This window comes from Apteryx mantelli, chromosome 5 (assembly GCF_036417845.1).
Source record: "Apteryx mantelli isolate bAptMan1 chromosome 5, bAptMan1.hap1, whole genome shotgun sequence".
NCBI lineage: Eukaryota > Metazoa > Chordata > Aves > Apterygiformes > Apterygidae > Apteryx > Apteryx mantelli.
This window is the reverse complement of record NC_089982.1, coordinates 6,520,929-6,541,902: the sequence shown is the minus strand read 5'-3', so window position 1 is coordinate 6,541,902 and position 20,974 is coordinate 6,520,929. Positions and strand designations below refer to the sequence as shown.

The 20,974-nt window shown below is 41.8% G+C and overlaps 1 long non-coding RNA gene across 3 annotated transcripts; it reads left to right on the top strand.

Moving 5' to 3' along the window:
- The first annotated feature begins 67 nt into the window (after positions 1-67).
- On the top strand, positions 68-17,852 carry LOC106494826 (uncharacterized). 3 transcript variants are annotated; one of them, XR_010884325.1, is made up of 6 exons: positions 68-161; positions 261-470; positions 9,161-9,329; positions 15,164-15,305; positions 15,954-16,093; positions 16,683-17,852. It is a non-coding gene; the product is annotated as an uncharacterized lncRNA (long non-coding RNA). The 3 variants fall into 3 exon arrangements; XR_010884324.1 differs by having other exon boundaries at positions 258-470; XR_001294365.2 differs by lacking the exons at positions 68-161; positions 261-470 and adding an exon at positions 1,324-1,364.
- Positions 17,853-20,974: the final 3,122 nt, after the last annotated feature.

Genomic DNA, 20,974 nt, shown 5'->3' with positions numbered 1-20,974 from the left:
CTCCCTTCCTCCCTCCTTCCTTCCTTCCGTCCTTCCCTCCGCTCCTCCTCCTCCCGCCTGGCTGCGGCCGCCGCGCTCCCGCCTCAGGGCCGCGGCTGAAATGGCGGCTGAGGGGGGCGCCCGCCCCTCACGGCCGGCCCGGCGACGCCGCCAGTGGGCAGGTAACGCGCCGGGCGCTGCCCCCTCCCCTTTAACTTTGTTGTGGTTAATTATTGATTTGGGGGACTTGGGGTTGGTTTCTGCCTCTTCCCTGACAGAAGCCCAGGAGCAAGGGAGACACCTCGAGCCCCTGGAAGCGGTTTTATCCCCTCGCACACCATGAGCTGCCTCAGCCCTTGCTGCGGTTAAAATAAAAGTCCTCGTTGCGGGCCCCGGCGTTAAGCAGCTTAAAACGTTGTCAAGCCAAGAGGAAAGAAAAGAAATATTTCCAGTGAATAAAAGAGTCTGCGCGCAAAGAGGAGAAAATGCAGGTAAATACAGGAGTATGAGAAGCTTCGTTTGGTTTGGGGTTTTTTCTCAAGTGTACGTTTTAAGGAGGCCGTCTGCTGAATATCACAAGTGATGTGTGTAAAAAAGACTGTACATCAGTGCTGTCCAGCCAAGAGAAAATATTTTACCCATGCAATGCCAGTGTTTAAGCACAAAGATAGATACTAATTTCCTAACAAAGCAGGAAGGTCGGTTAAGTTTCCTGACAGCCTAAGGACTCCTTTTTGTCCGCTAGGCAAAATCTCTGTTTAGGCATTAACTATGCTCAGAGCACAGGGTTATTACAACACTAGGCCAAGCTTCAGCCATTCAAATGGTGCAAAGGTGTGTGCACACGTGTGACCGGTTACCCCGCTCTCCTTTCTAAGTAATTTGCAAACTCACTTCTAAGAGGCTATTAACAAGCATTTGCCTCCTATCAGTTGATTTTTTTTCCCCTTAGCAAAATTTTGAAAATCTTCATTGGAAAGGCTAAATAACGCATTGGAGAATCTGTTTGAAGGGATAAAAGCTGCAATAAACAGTATGCAAAGCATCCCTTTGACCTGCGTTTCATGGACAAATAATCACAAGCAAGTAATGGGCAATTGCCTCTTGCCTCTGCTACAGAGTCTTATTAAATGGGTATTTTACTGTACTTGAGGACAAGTGGAATAAATGGCATTTACACTGTCGTCCTTGTCTGGCCTTTAACATCAAACCTGTAGCTCTACTTATGTTTTTATTCAGTGGTGCACCACCATTTAGTCATCATTGGAAATCACCCCATTTCTGTGTAGGTGGAGAAGGAGGCCTCTAAGACTCAGGAATGTCTAGGATGAAACTAACTAATTCAGCCACTAAGGAGAAAAAACCTGCATTCACTAAAAACAAAGGTAAAATTCCAAGCAAACAGATATTGGGGGGGGGGGGGGGGGGAATCCAACGCCAAAACAAACCCACCCTCCCCTCTACCGAAAAACAAAATAAGCAAGCACAAGTTAATAGCCTCCACGTCTACACAGTACAATCTGGCCTTTACTTGTTGAAGGCATCTTTTTCACACGTCCCCAAATTCACTGTATTGGCAGGAGTAAAACTTAGCCCAACTCAGGAGAACAGCCTGGCCTATAATTTGGGTTGGATTGCAGGCCACTGGACCTTTGCAGTACTTATATTATTTCTTGTGCACAATAACAATGAACAGAAGGCACAGAAAGAGAAATTATGCACAACATGTTCATCATGCTGCTATAACAGCAACTGTACTATAATCAGTGGCCAAAGCCCTTAGACACTTGGTATTCTTCTCTACCTAAAAAAAACCCTGAAATCTTATGCCATGCATTTCTTCTGTTTTCTCCTTCCTTACTAAATGCCTACATTTTCCCACTTTTTGGACATTGACAGTATTTTAACAATCTCTTTCCCAACCACTTTCTTTCTATCCAACCTCTTCCCACATAGTACACTAACGGAGATACTTGTCACTGCCTGCTATGAAAAAATAGGGTTTTCTGCAGCTAAGGCAATAGGGAAACATTACAGAATAGGAAGGGAAAATGAGGAGGGTCAAAAGGTGAAAAAGTGGATTTGTTTCGGGGAAGGGTTGTCTTTTGAGGAAACTGTCACCATAACATTGTATACATCATGGAATAAGATGTACACTCAAGGAAAAAGTGTGTATGTCTAGTTACAGTCTATCAAATACCAGACCAAAGCAATTTTCCTCTTAAGTGAGGGCCAAGCTCAAAGTTGGTGGAGACTTTTTGTGCTACAAAACAAGCAAGGACTGTGTCTCAGTCCATGTGAAGTTAACACACATATTTCCTTGCCAGCTAGAATTTTTATAGTTCCTTTCCCCTTAACGAGTATGGTATAGCAATCTAGTAGCAAAAAAGACATGCCCACTATAAGACAGAATTTGGCCGGTTTTGGTGTAATTTCATCCTGGACTACAAGGAGGGGAAAATCACCGATTTAATCAACTTATACCTACAATAATTTTGCTTACTATGCAAGATGTATTCTGCATCTAGTACATAGCAGTTACATATTACGAAACAAACAAATCTTCACTCTGTAATTTATGTGTAGGAGGATACTTGCATCTTTCATATGTAAAGGATTAACAAGATCTATTCTAGCCAGCAATACTGAGCAAGAATCAAAGCTTACAGAGATGGTGCTGTTCTGAACTCTTTGTCGGGAGAAGTAAATTTAGTGGGAAATCACAAAATTCCTCCAGAATAGCAATGGGAGTTGCATGGACAGCTGTACACCAGATATAAGTTTTGCTGCATGCCAAATTATATTGCTTTTTTCTCCTTGTGCAGTTAATGTTCATTGCATTCCTATTTATAGTCCCTGTATTTTGGTGAACTGTCACAGATCCAAGATAAATAATGGCAAGCTGTAACGATCCATATTGAGTGATACCAGAGACTCCTTTTACCTTCTCCTCAACTTCTCCTCTCCTCTTACAAAGCTCATCATGGATAACTGCTTGCATTTCTCAGAGAAGGTGCTAGTTAGTAATTACAGTGCTATAATTAGAGCAAAGAAAGTATTTACAGTTAATTTTTTTCTACTTTGCAAAGCAACTGTGCACAAGGGATTGCATTAATCATTAAAAACTATGAAGATATATTTAAAATTCTTTGCCTCCTTTATTAAAAGGCAAGAAGAATCCAATACAACTGCCTTTAACTGGTGAAATTCTGCTCAGCTCCAGTGAGATTTCAGCATACTTCTACTGCGTTTATTTTGTACATCTTGGGCAGTAAAGGTAGATCTATATGGTTTGCATATATTAGCTAACACCAATGAACAAGCAAATCCAAAACTGGAAAGAAACTACTATGAGAAAACAAAAGAAAATTGAAAGGATTTCAGACTTTTTTCATTAGAAGATTTATAATAAAAGAAAATAGCCCTGTTTCCTAAACTTAGGCAGCCTAACATTTTCATCATACAGGATTCTTCTGACTTCCTTTGAGAAGTGTTCCTCTCTCCCTCCTGCTTGTTTATAGATAATTTTTGGTATTAAATAAGAGGAGGAAGGGTGGGGTTGAAGCAAGTTACGTGTCTATTCCCTATCCTATGACACTCCAGTTGAATTTGGCTGAAATTAAAAAAAAAGTTTAAAAAAATCCCTTCTCACATATGTTGTTCAGAAAAATAACTGGCTGCCTGTCAAAAATAAATAAATTAAACAATCCACAAATACTCTACTGTTGAGCTCATAGTGTTCTTAAAGCAGTATTAGATTCACCGCAATAGGAACACCAGCAACCCAATGGAGTAACAGTAGAAGAAAAAGAACAGGGCTACTCCTCCTTCACCCTTGGGGGCCCAGCAGTCCATCCCAGTTTTGGATAAATAGCCTTTCTTCTACTGTCAGTTAATGATGTTAGTCACATAGTTCAAGTGAATACATGTTTGCATCACAGTGCTGTGGGTTCAGAGTTCAAAGGTGGGTGATTTGTGAATAGCATTTGTTACAGTTGAACATAACGCTTTCTTCTCTTTTTTCTGTGGCAAAAAGCACTGATAAAGCAAGGTTGGATTTATGAACAAGGACATGAGGATGAGGGGAAAGAGGAGAACAGAGGACTGTGTGACTACAGAATTCTCATCCCATAGAGCTTTAGACTGCATCCATACCTAATGTACGTTGCAAAGTTGAATTCTCAAATAGGGTAGTTCCCATCCCCGTCTCAGATTATTTGTGCAGAACAAACCTCCCTCCACAGCGTTTAGAAGGTCTAGGCATACATAACTGGTGTACAATGAATATATTATTACAAGATTTGGAGAATAAAATGTTGCTAGAAATTAAAACACGTGCAAAACTTGCTTGTAAACAAGAAGACATTATATTGTGCAGAAAACTGTGCATGTATGTGTGTGGCAAAGAGCAGGTAGTTAAAATCAAATAAGCTGCATGCTATTTACAATTTAGAGCATATGGAAAATTTAGAGCTAGCAGCTGTATTCACAGGGCCTAAATTTTGAGTGCCTAAGTGCTAGTAATTCCTATTAAGACCTGCCCTGCCAACAAGTAAACCTTAGTTTCATGAGCCCAAATGCATTGAGGCCATCTGAATATAACCCCACTTGTACAACTGAAAACAGGAATAGGAGCAGAAGAATGAGAGAGAAGGTCCAGTTCAGCTGAGGTCTTTGTGGCTTACACAGCCTCGAGGCCTGATAATGATCCCAGAAGGAGCAAATCTGAGAGGATGAGATCACACTCTGAGTGAGGGAAAATGCTGCCATCTGGTGCCTCTGGAAAAATAATGGGTTGTCTTGGGTGCATCACCCACGCGATGTGAATGTTAATGGTACGGTTGAGCGATCTACCTGAGTCTATAGATCTCGGGTTATCTTTTTGTTCTGCAAAGGAGTTACTGTTCTGCATGGCATATTCTGAAAGCATGTGCCAAATCTCAAAGCAAACAAGCTAAGAAGTGCATTTTATGGTGGTATGCCCGGGAGAGAAAGTATCATTAAGTACTAGTGTACTCTTTAAGGTGGGTGATTTTAGGAAAGCTCATCATTTGAAACAAAGTCCATTAGATCTGAGAATAACATATACATTGTTTATGTTGAAGTAGGCATGCATATTCACAGCAAAAGATTGCAAAGTATTTTTTCAGTATTTCAGCTGTTATATATATGTATTTTCCTACTGTGCATCAGAAAGGTTATAGTATCTGTATATTACATCTGATAAAGAAGCAAGAAGCTGCTTTTTGGTATCAGGTTTGGCGAAAAATTCAGCAGAATGCATACATTTCTGTTGCAAAAACAGCTTTGACCTCGATAATCATTGGACAAGTTCTAATGCCCAATATTTCATCCTACCAGATGGTAGAATATACTTCAGTGAGTGCATATCAGAGGTCTTGGAGGATACAGGACAAGAGAAAGCCTTAAACACACTGTTCATTTTTATGATATTCGTTTTATACCAGCTTGTTTCTGATGGTTGTTGATACAACCTCAGATGATGTGCCAAATATGTACTGAGAAACTGCACAGTGTTAGAATGAGGGAATGTTATTTTTATCTGAGATATTTTTACTTTTTGAGGCTTTCAAAGAAAGTGATTGTGGTCTCTTGGAGAGATTGGAGTGACTGATCAAATCATATATTAGGAAAAAAACACCATAATCTATTCCTCAGTTTTAGACATAACAGTAATAAAGGTAGCTCATTCTGTGAACTTACACTTGCTTGTCCCTTGACCAAGGCACAGGAAAAATCCAGGGCCTGCAGGTCAGCTTCCCACTGCAAGAAAACCGAGGGATACGGGTTACATACTTTCTTTACACACGCATCATTTTTGGAACAAAGCAGTCACAAAACCACAGGCATGCAATCCGCTCTTCCAGATAAACGAGCTCCCACACCATCATCTATTTCCCAGGAAGATACTCTAATCCCAAAATGCCTTCGAGTTCACTGAATAACGCAAGGACCAAACAGCCTGCCAGAGATTCTTCCACAGGATTTATTGTGCAACTCTGCGTAACATCAAGGAGAAGAAACACGTTTACAAGCTAAGAAAAAAAATTTGCAAAACTGTATTTAATGGTGCTTTCTTGTAAAAACTGCCTTAATATATATGTTCCCACTGACTAAAGCATCTGATCTATGTAGATGCAAATTCAGTGCTCACTTGCAACCCAGCAAAACTTGTCACCACAGGTGCTTGTTAGGTGTAATTCTGGACAACGAAGGTAAGTTTGTCATCGCACAGTGATGGCCTATTAGCCAAGCAAGTACAAACCCAACCCCAACGTGCAACTAGGCACAACTAAAGTTTTGCAGTGAGATCGTAGTAGACTACTTTTTACTGGCTATTGGGCATAGCACTGTTCCATCTATGCCATCTAAAATACTGTCATCTTTACAGGAATTTGGGGTACAGTCTGCAGAAAATCCTGAGACCAAGTAAATTCTGAATGCCCTCATTTTTTAAATTGCTAAGGGATTGCTTTTATTCCTGCTTTCAAAAATTTGACCAATAATTGACAAGGAACATGTTGTTTAAAAATATTATTATTAATTGCACTCTTTAAAACAAAAAGCCAGGTTATCCTTTTTACTGAAGTTCTGTGAGAAAAAGGAAAAGTTACTTAATGAGCTAGTTATATAAACAATATGATGCTGATGCTGGAAGGCTGTTCCAAAAACCTTACTGTTTCTGCAGCAAGAGACTTTGTCTGCTTAATTCCTAGCCTTAATCTATTTACAGATACTTTATACACATTTGCTCCTAAAAAATTAAATCATCCAAAATGGAGGTAGATCCTCCTATTACTAAAGTTGCATTGGAAGAACTTGGAGTCCCTTGCACGTCAACGTAATTAGAATTGCTTGTGGATACAAAGAGAAAGTCTGGAGTTTGGATGCATACCTAGCTTACTGTAGAGAAAGAGTAACTTCTTTGACAGTCCCTTTGCCTATGAACAAATCACCCAACTGAAAGCCTTTCTAATATTATTAGCCATGTCACATAAAACTAGTTTTAAGAAACAGCAAAAAAAATCTTGTTGGTGCCTGTGGCAGCTTTGTTAACTGCAAATTATATTGTCAATCTCCCTTCAAGTTGCAGTCTTGAAAGGGCATTTTACTTTGAACATTAAAATATTTTCCACACGTCCGCAGTCTCTGAGTAGAACAATTGTATGATGAAGGCTGATCCAAAAAGATTTGTTATTCACTTAATTTTTGACTGTTCCAAAAACAGACAATGATAATTCTGTGTAGTAGATTGCTAGATGGCTAAGGGCTACTACTGAGGAATTTGTGTGAAAGGTAACTAGAAAGAGCCTAAGACTTGTTAGTAGGCTCAAATCCAATATACAGAGTCTACATCTCTCCAGGAACGTCTGCAGATTGAGAAAGGTGGGAAAACACCGGGTTAAAATAAGCATGACATCCAGTGTCTAGAAAGGTGAAATTACAGTGGAGGTGAGCTACAGGTATGCTTGTGAGGTCTCAAGGATAACAAAATACAGTTCACACCATCTGTAATCAGCAGTTTCTTGATGCTTTTCACATGCCTAGGTGCATTAGTCTCCGAGGCCAGTTTCCACAATTCCATGCTATTTCATTAGAACCTCCATTAGTTTCTCAGAATATTCTAGCTATCAGCCCACAATTGCTGCTGCGTGAACTTCTGCACTGCAAAATCTCTGTCACAGGGTTGAGGACAAGGTTTAGTAAGAATTTATGTATTGGATTTATACAGCCTGACATTGATAATACATATCAAAACCACTTTCTGTCTGTACATTAGCATATGCGCTGCTTTCAGTGTGCAAAAATGACACTTTTCCTGAGCCACAGGAGGAAGGACATGAGCCTACAAATAAAAAAGGGGAACTCTTCATTTAGTATGGTTTCGTCCTCATTTGCTTTTGTCATTTTGGCAAACCAGTCAGCTGGCTTTTGGAAAAAAGTCTTTTGATAGGCGAAATGAGTACTTAACCAGAAGTTCTGAAAGAAACCATGTAAGAATATCACATGCCTTAATGGCACAACTACCTGCAGCTCAGTACTTGGATCTCAGCTTTTTTAATACTCTTTATTTATATTTTGCATACAAAAATACTGCCTAAAATAATGGGTTCTTCTCTAAACACCTGATTGAAAGTATCAGATGTGAAATGTAGGCTTCTGAGAACAAAAAATGAGCCTCACCTCCAGAGCTGACAGCAATAAGTTCTGAGGCAGAAGAAGTGGTAGAGGCTCGATGTAACCCTCTCTGAAGACGTAAGCCCAGCCACGCAGGTCACGCTGCCAGAAGACGGTTTGAGTAGTACCATGCCAGGTGCGTATTCACCCCATCTGTATCTGTAAATAACCCATCGAATTGTTTTGTTGATAATATATCTGAAAATAAGACCTGCCTAGAATGACAGCAGTTTCCATACATGGTTTTGGGCTTATTTTTTAATCAACTTATCAAAAAGCATGTGAATTGACTTCCATATTCATTTTAATCCTGTCATCTGTTCCTCTGCCTCCTTCTTCTCCATCCTTTGAGTCCTTTCTCCCTCAAAACACCAGATATTTTTGTTTATTATTATTAATAATAAGAAGCCATTGTGTGAGGCTATTCAGAATTTGAGGGACCTCTGACAGAAAATAGCCCTGAGCACTACACATTCACCATCACTGCATAAACTACCCTTGTCTCTCAAAACATAAAATGAAGGTCTCTGAAAAACAATCCCTTCACAAACTCCTCCTGCTGGTGTTGCCTCACTTGGAGAGCAAGTCTTCCTTCTCAACAAGCTTGCTTTCTCCCCCCATCACTTCCTCTTGTCCTCTCTGAAGAGATAAACCGCAAACCCTGTGACCTATTTTATTTCTGTTTTCAGGCTCCGATTAGAAAGGCATGGGGATGTACTCTTGCAAGTCATCAATAGGAAAAAATGCTGACTGTCAAAACTGAGCAAAGACAGGGCAATTCCTATGAGATCTGTGGTTTGGGAATTGGGAGAAGAAATGGCCAGTAGAGCTTTAGAAATCTTCCTTAGCCAATTAATTGGAATATTCAGTATACATGTCTAAAATGTTATATTTTCCAGAAGATACTACAGGAAGTAAATTGAGGTAAAGGAGTGATATCTGTAAGGAAAATAACGTGTGTTGTGTCTGATTCCTTTTAAAGGTTACTGAGCTGGGCCTGTGTGGGTCACATTTCAGCTGTCCCTTCTCCCTAACACCTAAAGAGAGATCATGCAAAGGTCTATTTCTTCCCTGCTTGAAGGAAAGCCACAAATCACCTTTTTAGGAGCAGAGGACTGCCCTGCTTAGCTCTTCCAGCCATAGGAAAAGAGGTAAGAAGTAATATTTACAGAAAGGATTGTAGTTCAAACAGTCAAAATTCTGTTCTACGGCATTTTAAAGAGGAGCCAGTCTTTTCATGACCCATAGCCACAATCGTCCTGGGTAAGGCATTGTTGCAGTTAGTGATCTCTATGATTTGTAACACAACGTTACATTATTATCACAGTGTCTCAGCTTTGAGATAAGAACTGCAGGAGAAAACATACTGCACTTCAGCCTCAATGATATAGACTAACCGGTTACAAGTGTGTATCTTCTAATTCCCACTCACCTGGGAATCCTAGCAAGTTCTCAAATGCACCTGATTACAGAATTGAGAGTAAGACTCCCATTTAAGTGGTCTTTGGTTCAGATTCTACTAAAACAAAAAGTGCAAAGGAAAACTAAAGCAAATTAAAAAAAAAAAATCAGGACTAAACAATAGAACATCCTGAACTCGTAGCCCAGTTTCTACTAAGAACCATATGTATGGTAGATTAGCTGTACCAGATTAATTTGGGGGACTTTAACCTTTATAAATGATGCAGCTTTAAACTGAGAACCTTCTTTAATTAATTAACCTTTAAAAAACAGTATAATGTAAGTTACAGGATTTGTCTTTTCCTCCATAAATGGAAAACATTTAAAAAGTTGGGGAAAACAAAACAAAAAATCTCAGCTGACATTGGCTTACATGCCTCCTTATACTATGAGCAAGGAATTACATTTCTCTGATTTATCCAGTAGGGAAATAAAGTTGAAATCCCAGATGAAACTGCATTGTTAACAGGGCTTTATGGGATAGTCATACTTGCTGTAGAGGATTGGATTATGTGACCTAGGAATGTCATTCCTTTCCGTGCCCCTGTTGCCCAAACTGCTGATCAGATTTACCTAAAATTGGAAGGTGACTCAGTCTTTCCAACCAAAAATAATGTGGATATTTTCTGCATGAGTTTAAGCTCTAGCTTGCACTGTGACGATAAACCCCTTTCTGAGCCACCCAAGGAAGATGTCTACCTTGTAGGAGTTTTCATCTCCATTCTAGTTGCTTACTGAGCAATTCACATTCTTCCCACGTACCACGTTTCCACCATCTGCAGTTTTCACATGGTTTCCAGATGTCCCATTGCCATTAGCAGCCATTTGTAAAGCGGCCCTCGGAGCGTGACTTTCTCGTTGTTTCCAGGGTGACGCCAACGTGGCTGCATTGCATCCCCAGCATGCCAAAACACGATGTTCACCCCAGGCAGCATCTCAGCACCTTCTCTTCACTAGCCAGAAGGTTAAACATAGGCCAACCTCATTTTACTTTAGTTGCACAAACATGCTTGATTTCTGGATTACAGTCAGGGCCTGGTTTTCTGCCTTTTGCCTCTCTGCTTTGCTTCCTCTGCCTTTCCTGGTAACCTACCAGGCATTTTCAGAGCTGCCCCCTGCCCCAGCAACAGCAGGAAACCCAGCACACCACACCTGGAGAGACCTTCACTAATTGCCCTCCAGAGTGCCCCTGGCTCCCACTGCTCCTGCAGGTGCTGTGGGGTTGGAAGCACCCTGCTGCTGCTACCAATGCCTAAAGTGACATGTTTTCTGCCTAGAAGCAGTGGTCTGGTGCAAGAGGAATTGCACTGGACAGGTTGCAAAGGGGATCTCGAGGTTGCGAAGGTGGGGAGCTGCTTGGAAGAGCTTGGTGTGGTGGAGGTCATGTGGCTCTGAAGGGAGTGTTTTATAGGTTTTAAAAGGTTGGGGATGGCCCCATCTTTTGTGTGTTTGAATACGTAAAACTGCGCTGGCCTTGGTTGATAATGCTTCAGTTGGGAAATGCTGTGTGCTTTTCAGGCCAGACGTAGCTCACTAGTGCACATGAGCAGTGCAAAGCAGTGGAGCAGGTCTCTGATGCTGGCTATATTACGTGGCTGTGTTCATCTGGGATTGGCTCAGTCCCTATAGAAAAGCCTTCATCTCTTCCATCTCTCACCCCCTTCCCTCAGTCCCTGGCTGGAATATGTGAAAGGCTGTGTTTTGGCTGGATAATCAGAGGAGAAGCAGGAGCCTGGGCCAGTTCGGGGAGAAATTCTGCCCAAATTTCTGGGAGGCTTGTTTGTTATTGTGAGAAAGATGTGAGACCAGAACAGATTACTTCATTCCTGGTTTGCTGCAGCAGCTAGACAAGTTATAGGTTTGGAACTTACTTGGTGTTTTAAATTGCTAATACCAGAAAATTATTCTCTTTTTTCAGGTTTGCTTCTTTTTTCCTCTGGCAAACCACCTAATGTAGACATTATACAATAATCTCTTAAATAGATTCTTAAGTAGCTTCTTAAGAAGGACTTTATTGTTGTTTTAATATCTAACAGTTAAACATTTTTATGCAAATAGACTCCGTGGGGCTTATGCACAATAACGGCATTACACAGTTGCTTGAAAGTCATGGTTTATTCTTTTGACCAGCGCAGTAAATAAATGCCAGGAGTGCTGTTTTCTCTTCGCAGACCTTTCTCTTCTCCTTCCATTGGCCTTACTACAGAAAAAGCAGCATTTCCAGGATAGCCTTAGGTGAAGGTCACACAAAAAGTGCATGTGGATCCCCCTCTTTCAGTCTGGCTTTTATTAGCTTTGCCAGCTACAGACATGGAGGCTCTGCCCCTTTTGTAAGCCTGAGAAGTCTCCCTCAGGCAAAAATACTATCTTTCAAAATATTACATTCACTTGTTAGTCTCCTGGGATCCATATGAATGTACTTCATTTCTAAGTTTCTCATTAACTTGTCTCTCAAAAGTCTTGCTTGATTTTTGCTTTAGTAATATATATATTTTTAAGTTTAATGGAAAAAAAAAAAAAAAGCAGACAACTGTCTTTACAGCCTCTCTGGAGAAGGCTTATAATTATAAAATAAACACCTTTACCAATTGTTTGATAGAAAGTAAAGTTTAATCCTGACTAACCAGATTTATAAAGTTTTTTTCTAAAAAACAGTTATTATAAAGATTGTGAGACTCTGGCTTAAACAAATAAGTTGTACAGCGTTTATAAAAATTAGTTGCTATGTTAGTCTTCAGTAAAGCAATGGTTTAGTCACAGTCTCCACTCTAAAAATACATTTAAGAATCACAGTCTAAGCAAACATAGCATTATTAATCCAACTGTATTTTCACTTAAGTTTAATTAAAACTTAATTCAAATGGTAATATCACATCCCTAATAAAGAGCAAGTTAAAAACCCCTTACACTAACACCATCTTGTTCCCAGGAGTTTCAGTGTTAGCTCAGCTTAATTATACCAAAGGAAATGATTTAAACATACTGATGTAAAGATCATCATTTGACACCTTAGAGCAAGGAGAAGAGCAATTTAAAGCTTTCTGCTGCTTACAGTGAAGCCTGTCTTACAGTTGCATTGTCTTACTGTACTTTGCCTGCATTAAATTTAAGTTTAAACACTTAAGGACTAGGCTGTTAAAGTAACATTGCTCAGTTACATTGGTAACTTCTCACCTTTCAAAACTTCCTCCAGGGAGGCCTTTGGTTTCCTCATGCTCCAAATACCTTTGTTTAGCAATGACAAGAAAACAAAATCACTGCATCTTTCCTTTATGTTTTTGCCCATGGCTAGTCACACTTAAGTTCAAGTGACTGGAAGCCCACAAACTTTTAAAACACATTAATGGTATTACTAGTTTTCACCAAAAATGTGTGTGATTCATAGCCACAGCTTACCCAAGGTTAGCATTAGTATAACATCAGTAAGCATAATGGCAGCAGCAAATGCAGTCAGTTAATTTTCTTTACTGTCTTGGTGAAAATGAATGCTGGCTGGGTCTCCAGTGAGCAGTGGCACTTGGGCATTGAGACTACAACATAGCATAATTTTCTGCCTTGTGCAGTGTTCAAACATAGGAGTAAGTGCACAATTTGGAGCTATTTTCTGACTAAAACAGTTAAAAACAGGTAACTCCTACATGAGGCAGTTTAGAAAAACTTGCATTTCCTCGACTACATATATATATATATATAAATAAATAAATATGTATATATTAAGAGCCTTTCAAAAAGTAGAGGAGGAGGCAAGAGCAGAATGGACAAAATTGCTTTCAATTAAATCTGTTTTACAAAGGAGTTTAAGTTTTTAGCAATTGGGATCTTTTCACATACCGGAGCATACAGATGCCATAAAACCAAACCAAACAAGTATCAACCAGAAGAATTTGTCTGAAGTTAGTGTTATTGCGCTGCTGTGAATCATCCTTGTGTTAAAGATATGCCAAATCTCTATACAAATTCAAGCAGCTATGGAGTACACAAAAGGACCTTGTCTGTGTTAGACAAACTCTTTCTTCTCAACTTTGGCGGTATGTGAATTTCTACAGACTGTAAATAAAAAAAGCATTTATAGCTTTATCCTAGAGATTTGCAACTTTTAATCTTGTGGTTAGAGACAATTGCATCTGCAGTAGACAGGCAGGCCTGCTATGCATGAATCTTTGTAGAAAAAGAGTTCATAAGCAACTAGTTTTTTCTCTGTCTTATGGCCTCTGTTCAAAAGCCATAAGGGGGTGATGCATTAGTTTCATATCAGATGAGATAAATATGTTAACCTGGAAGCTAATAGATTATTTAGAAGAACAAGGAAGGCAAGTACCATGTTCTTTTCTAGCCAGAGGTTTGGAGGGCATCATCCTCAATTTGAATTGAGGTCAAATGTATTGACATCTACTGCCTTGTGCCATTTCAGGTACCACTGTAGCAGAAGCAGAGTTATCTACTGAGTTTCACAGTGATTTATGAGATTAGCAAAGATCCTTTTGCTGATTTTTAGAGCAGCGGAGGCTTGTATCCCACTGTCACAGCTATATTCTTGGACTTGGGGGCTCCTATGAATGTCAGTCTCCCAGCTTCTGTTACAGAGAGATAAGTTCTGTGTCTCTTGGGTTAGCAAATGTTTGTAAACATGCAATCTGAAATCACATTGGTCGTGTAATGACTAAAATGTTAGTTTACAACAGAGCAGGGAAAGGTCAAATCTATATTCCACTTTTGAAAATATATTTGGCATTAGAAGACATTAGGATGGATGCAAGCTCAGCAAAAACAAAACCCTCACCTCCATTTACTTCATTGAGTGGCATTCCTTGCTTTTATTTGAAGCTGGAATTAAGGAGTTTAGAACTATTTCAGAAATTTAGTCATTCTGGGAGAGAGGAGGGTAGTCGTTTTCTTCATGCTTGGAAAAAGTTGTATAATAATCATATTAGATCACTGTGAGTCCAAGCAGAAAAACTAGACTTCTCCTTTCTATCTGCTAAATGTATTTAGTCATCATTAGCTCCACACATTGAAGTCCTATTGATTGCATGGTGGCAGTTTAGTCACTTTGCTCAACAGAGTGTAAATGCCCTTAGAAGAAAATCTATTGAGATAAGCTGAAGGCTTGCAGATCTACACAATGTTTTTTTGATTAAGCCTATTCCAGTTAGTGTGAAAGCTCATTGCCTTGCATATAAGGTGCACGTAGAGTTAGCAAGCTTTACTGTCGGTCTGGAAAGCCATATTCTCAAAATGTGTTTGAAGTTACTTTTGCTGAGATGAACAGAAAGCTTGAGGAGGATTTAAATACCCAAATCCAGATTTGTGCTCTTCAGTGTTCCCACTTGGCTGCTAACTAACTCCGGAGGCTTTTGAAATTGTAAGTGCCTACACACTTTAATGCTAAAGCTTTCCAGGGTCACCAACTTCTGCTTATAGCTAAAACATTGGTCCATCTCAAGCTGAGGAATTGCCTGCAGCCCTACGCTTGTCCTGAACATGCCACATCTGCAAATATGGCCTTCCACGTCCTCTTCTCTAGAGGTGCTCAGCGCACAGCTCCTGCTTTAAGCTCCTGCTCTGCCGATGCAAACCTTTTCTGGAAGGCAGCAGGAAGACACGTTTGCTGTGGGAAGGTCTTCCGGTCCACTGCAGAAATGGCACTGGGACCTGCATCTGTGGAGGTGAGTGCCTTGCCCTTTTGGCTAACATTTTCCTTTGGCATGTGTTTTCCTTTTCAGTGAATCTCTACACGAAAAATTTCTGTTGTAAATGACCACAGCCGGAGATGGGGAGGGTCTCATCCTTGGTGTAGTACAGCAGACTCTGGAAAGCAGAAGGGTTGGGTCCAAATTTTAGCAAATAGGAAGGAGACCAAACCCATGGATTGCATGATTACTGTTCTAACTACTGCACACCAGAATAAAAATGGAGGAGTGATGGCTGCACTGCTGCCCCTCTCTGGGAGGAAAGGTAGGATGATCCTTGCTTGGCTCTTGAAAGAGAGGAATTTGGCATCTCTCTTCAGCAGCAAGTACTGTACTACAAATCAGAGTATAGAGAGGCACCATCTTCTGTCCTTGAGTAAGGGGTCTAAATCCCAGAGGTCTCTAGGATTTAAAGATAAGTGTCAAAGTTTTCTGCAGCTGGCTTAGGAAGCTCCCTTTTCTGAAGTACCTAGTTCTTCCATGCATTTCAAAAATTACTTGATGGCCAGATTATCCTGAAATCCCTCAATACCTGTGGATACCCAGCCCTTAGGTAAAATGAAGAGTCTGTGTGGCAGTACAGCTTTGACCAGCCAGATGCATCCTTTTCATTTGCTGCTGCAGGTCACTTGTGCCGCTGCTGACTGTCCCTTGGCATACTTTCCAAGGAGGGCCCACTGCAGATCCACATCCTCTCTCCAGGAAAGCTGGTCTCCTGGGGAGTGAGTGTTGGAAGGCTTGGAGGAGCAGGGATTGAGAGACAGGTGAGATGGAGGCTCTAAAGCTCTGCAAGGCTCACATGCTTGGGTATGGGCCCTGCAGCCCAGGTGGTTTGCAGCTCTGCTGTAGGCAGCCTCATTAGGCAGCCCTATTTATCCAGCCTGACTTACTGCATGTGACAGCGAGGCCTCAGCTCCCAGGTGCTCAGGTTTGTTTTGAAGAAAGCAATTGAGAAAACTGTACAACGGATGGCTCAAAGAGGTGAAGAAGATCCAGCAATGTGGAGTCTTCTACTCCATGCCAGGAAACCAAACATATTTCCCCTCTGTAGTTGCTCAAACATCTGGCTTCAAGAATTTGAGTGTTGAAAAAAATTACAAGCAGCTGACTTTATTAGTGTGTGCAGCTGTTCCAGATCAGCTCTGAGAATAAAATCTATAGCATGTAATTGAGCCAGTGACAAGTTTTATAAAAAAAATTTCTTCTGAAGAGAAAAGGTTAAACACACTCTTGGAAGTACAGTAAAAAAAATCATCTTAAAGCTGGGTTTCAACTAGCTCCAAATGCCATACTCAATGTTTTGAAAACTTAGTAGTTCAGAGCTCCTGAAACAAACTCTTCTAATCCTCACAGGACTGCTACTTTAGCATCTCCCCTCCCAATCTAACACACGTAATGAGTGAGCTACTACTTTCTCCTGCTCGTGTCAGTGAGTGGTCACCCGGTGAGCTGCAAACAGGCCTCAGTGGAGAATATCCAAAGCCAGAAGCTTTGTCTTTGTAAAAGACAGCCTTGGGTGTTTACTTGGCTCTGAATGCATCTGTCTTCTGACCATGGAACAACTGTTTCTTCAAATCCGATTTGGAAAAACACCTCACAAAGGTGAAATCACTATAAACAACTGCTCAGCCAAGCTTTTTGCTGCTACAGGGATTGTGAGTGAGTCACCTCAAGCACGCAGCAGGCGTAGCAGACTGAGCACGCCTGCCGACGGGGGAGCGCACCTCCCAAAATTTAATCGAGGTACAACACAGACGTTCCGTATGACTTCTTTGGAGGGACTGTGAAATATTTTCCTTGTCAAAACCAAAGGTAGGAGTTCTTGTCCCCTGTTCCCCCATGGCCACGCGGTTGTGGTCTAACCTTCCCAGCCCATAAGAGCAGAGTCTTGCAGGCAACCCAAGAGTAGCTCCAGGGGCTACGGTTGTGTGAGGATGTGACACAGAGAGGAAAAAAAGGAAAACATCATCATACACGTCTGAGCACCAGAAAAACCATGTTGAGAAATGCTCTGCAGGTTCTGCGTGGTTTGCAGTAAAGTCTGCATTGCATGCTTATATATGTTTCCAGGGCACAGTGGATAGTTAAATGGGCAATTCCTGTCAGAGATCCCCTTTCATTGTTCCTTCCCCACTTTTTTCTTTGCTTAAGCAAGGCAGTAAACTCACGGGCAAGTACAAAAAGAAATGGCCAAATCTGTCCAAAACCTTGTTTTATTCAGGTCTGGGGATAGAAAGGAAGCTGCACAAAGAGCAGGTAATTCAAGGCCAACACGCACAGTACTAACAGTGAAAATTGAGTTAGGTTCTTAGTGCTGGTAGTCAATGTCGCCGGCACATTGTATGGAAGAAGGGCATGAGGAAGGGAGAATGAGGTAGAGACAGACGTGTCAGGCATTATATCTGCTAATGCACAAATTGTCCGTGTCACCTCTTTTCAGAGATGACTAGCATGGAAACAGAACATACTACTAAAAATTGCTGAATAGTTTTCAGTGGATTACTTTGTACTACTGAATTAGGATTTCTAGAACACTGTATATTTTAATGGCATACCTTATTTTCTTGTGTTTTTCCTGAAGACCTAAGGAAAGTTAGAGCCCGCACCCAAAAAAAGATGGTAGCAGGAGTTCTGTTGCAAACCAATTAGTTTTAATTCTTAAATCATCGCAATAAATCAGTAAGAATATGTTGATTAAAATAAAATAGCAACTTAAGGTAAGACTGCAAATGCCTCATTTGCAATGGCCAGTACCATTGATCTGGAATACTTGCTTAAGTACTCTGCAATGTGGCTGTTGTTAGCTGAACTTGTGGTCTTCGCTCCTGTTGGGTATTAATAGGCAACTAGCTTAGGTGACACATGCCAGAACACTTTGGACTCATATAGCTTCTCTATTTTTAAACTGGTTATACTAGTTTTTTTTCATCAAGGCTATCATAATCTCAGTCAGCACTGGGCGGCAGGATGCTGCAGTTCCTAAGGCCACCATTGCTCCTGCAGTCCTGGTCCTCAGCACTTCCGCATCCCCGGCAAGGGTGGGCCTTGTGCCCACCTGGAAGTTGAAACTCTCTGCGGAGTTAGTTAAAATACAACATATTTTCCCCTGGTGTTCCCTAACATTGACCAGCTGCTTGTTTTTTGACTAACGAAACTTCAGGTGGCTTTTGTGCAACACATCATCTTTTCTTTTACTGTACCACCACTGCTTCACCTGCTAGAAGTGTGAATTTTGCAGCGCCCATGGTAGGAAGGCTGCGAACTGGAGGGCAAGGTGCTCTCTGCAAGGCCCCATTGCTCTGGAACAGGCTTTTCTCCAGGGCCTGTCCTTCCCGGTGCCTCCATCTGCAAGGAGGCTGGCGGTGCGGGCTGAAGGGGCGTGGAGGCATCTGCAGGAGAAGGAAAGGGGAGAGGTGTCAGGAAGCCAGACAAGGAGCAGAGTCGCTGCAGGAGCTACTTGCAGAAGTAATACTTTTGGGCTTGTAAAACTATTAGGGATATTACTGGAAGGGACTTCATCCTTGAAATCCTCAAATTTACATTAGCAACCTCTGCGTTTAATCCCATTTAAGTCAAATAAGCCCTTTTAAGAGCACAAGAATGTAGGATTACACAGTTAGTAGAGATGAATATCCCTCTGTGTGGGCAAGGGTAGTCATTTGACCTGATACCCTCTGAAGCCCAGATACACGAGAGGCTAAAGCGTTGGTTTTATTTTACCGAGCAAGATTCCCCGCACAGCTCTAGCCTTCCTGCAGCAGCTTCTCTTGCTGAAGCTACTTTCAGGTTCTAGTTTCACCAGTGCTTTTTTCAAACCGCGACTGTGTTACTATTTTAACTGAGATGGCAGTCTGGTCCTATCTAATCACATCCCTTCTCAGATATGGAGACCCACCTACTACCTTCCTCTTTGTAATGACCGTTTACAAATTTGTCTCTTGTGTCTCCCCTTTCAGTCTTCTCTTTCCCCGATTAACTTGTTGGGGTGACCCAGGCATCCCGCCTAGGCTGCATATTTAAAGCCCCCTCTGATCATGCCGCTTCTCCAAGGCAGCTGTCAGTTTGGTCTGCGTTTTTCTTGTGGCACCATGCTTGAACGTGGACAGGCCGCTCCAAATGAGTCCTTACGCTGAGGAGGAGGATTATTTTGTACATCCTGCATGTTCCACTCCTGCACCTACAAATCCAGCATCCTGCTATGGGTGTCTGCAATAACTTAAAGCAAAACAAAAGAAAAAATGAAAAAGAACCATACCACAACATGGACTACCTACGGATAGCTTGTGTTGCTGCTATCCCTCACAAAAAAGAGCAGGAGATCCAGTTAATTGCATAACTAATGATTCCCCTGCAGCCACTACCTGCTTTAGTGTGGCTCCTTGTCCTTGCTGAACTGTCCCAAATAACTTTCCCATTTTGTCAGTTTTTTCACACACACCCTGCCTTGTTCTTACATCGTTTGCACGTTTAATAATCATGCTGTCCTCCACCGTCCAGTCTGCAAACAAACTCTCCAAACACCACCGCTCCCCGCAAGCCCCTAGTGAATGCATGTGGCTACAAGTATTTTCTTAATTCTTGCTTCTTGCCTTGGGAGACTAAAGGCAGCAAGAGCTGCAGAGCTGGTAGTGTTACTGTTACGTACAGGGGTGAGGTTTGGAGCTGAGCCGCCCTCCCGAGTGCAGGAGCCGCTGGCGCCTGCCGCAAACAGCGGGGGACCTCTAGTGGCACCGCAGCCCTGCTTGGGAGCATGGACAGAGGCTGAAAGGGAACTTGGTCCTGCTGCCGCCACACAGACACTTCTGTTCCCACTGTTTGTGGGAAAAGCAAAATCTGTTTCTTTGGATTACGTGGACTGCTTTAGTTAAAAATTCAGAGAGGGACATGCACGTGCATTGCAGAGACTGTGCTGGCCATGGACTTTGCAGTTGGGTTCAGCTAGGAAAGCTGCTTTCAAGTGACACCCACTTGTTATTTAAACTGTGGAACCTCCCTACTACTTCCCAAACTTCCCTACTATGGAAGTTTGACCCTTACAAGCTGAGCCTAAAAAGGGAGAACAACGGATAGCCAGAGAAGGAAGATCAAGCATAAAAATGGCTGTACTCCATCAGACCAAGGATTCACCCAAGTGCCACGTGTCCAGCAGTGACCATAAGCAGATGCCTGCAAAAGCATAAGCCAGAGCAAATATATACTCTGAGTATTCTTCTAGTCTCCGGTGATTTTTCTGCTCATCCTAGGCCACACATGGATTTTGTCCACTCAATCAGCCTTCTCGGTGTTGTCCAGACTTTCCTCAAAAACCCTGTAAATATCACACATCCACAAGACCCTGTGGCAAGGAATCCCATAGGTTTGCTGTCTGCTGGATGTTGTCTTTCACTGTGAACCTGCCTCCTCCTCACTGCTTGCTCTTGTACCATGAGCCGGTGAACAGCTGCTGCCTGTGCACATGGCTCCAGGCATCTGTGCAGTGCCCTGAGCCCTGAGCTGTCCCCTCCCCTGCGCCACAGTGCTGCCCAGGCGCCTCCCTGGGCTGCCTGCTCCCCTCCCCGAGGAGCCACAGCAAATCACCTTTAATAGAGAGGGCTGTGGCAAATGAGTCTGCTTGCTCTTTACTTTGTGTTGCCACCCATGTGCTG